Source organism: Monopterus albus, unplaced genomic scaffold (assembly GCF_001952655.1).
Source record: "Monopterus albus unplaced genomic scaffold, M_albus_1.0 scaffold9.1, whole genome shotgun sequence".
Lineage (NCBI taxonomy): Eukaryota > Metazoa > Chordata > Actinopteri > Synbranchiformes > Synbranchidae > Monopterus > Monopterus albus.
This window is the reverse complement of record NW_018127889.1, coordinates 3,013,296-3,014,097: the sequence shown is the minus strand read 5'-3', so window position 1 is coordinate 3,014,097 and position 802 is coordinate 3,013,296.

The following is an 802-nucleotide window of genomic DNA, read 5'->3' as shown; positions in this document are numbered from 1 at the left end:
TGCTGACCTACCACTGATTGTGCTGCATTTGATCTGTTTACTACTCTATTGATTCTTCCCATACTTTATTTTTGGTATATTTTTCCCTGTAGTCATGGAGAAGCAACTAGAGGTTCTGAAGAAGCAGTTAGAGAAGCAATGCGAGATGAACCAGGAGCTGCAAAGGCAAAATAAAGACCTGCGTGAGTACAACCATAATTATAATCACCTTAAAGAGTAACTCCACACTCAAATAAAGGAAAAGTAGCAGGATGTTCTTTGTTTTTAATGTTTTGTAAACTTGAGTTTCTCTTTTTTTTCCACATAGAAAAACGACTGCAGGAGAAAGAAAAACTTTTACAGGAGCTGCAGAGTCAATATCATGACCTTGGTAAGAAGCCAATACCATAAGCACCAGAGGCCATCCCAGACACACACACACACACACACATGTTTCTTAACTGTAACCACTGCTTGCATAACTCTAACACTGCCTTACCCTCAAACCAAGTTATCACCATAAAATTCAGTGATTTACATGGAGGGGACAGCACCTAATCCCTACGAAGAAGGCCAAGCTTTCACAGTCTAAGTGTGTAAACAGGTTTCCGTCTCCACAGTGTGAATAATACCAGGCACACACTTACACACGTAATAGAGATGATCCTGATTCTACACTCAGCTGAAACATGGCAGCCATTTACAGTGGTTAACCCTTCATTTGTGTTCCTCTGTTTGTCTCTTCCAGAGTTTCCCTCCCAGAGTGGCAGTGAGAGCGATACGGAGTTCAGGCAGAGCCGTGTAGCTGTCATCGCTGCTGAAC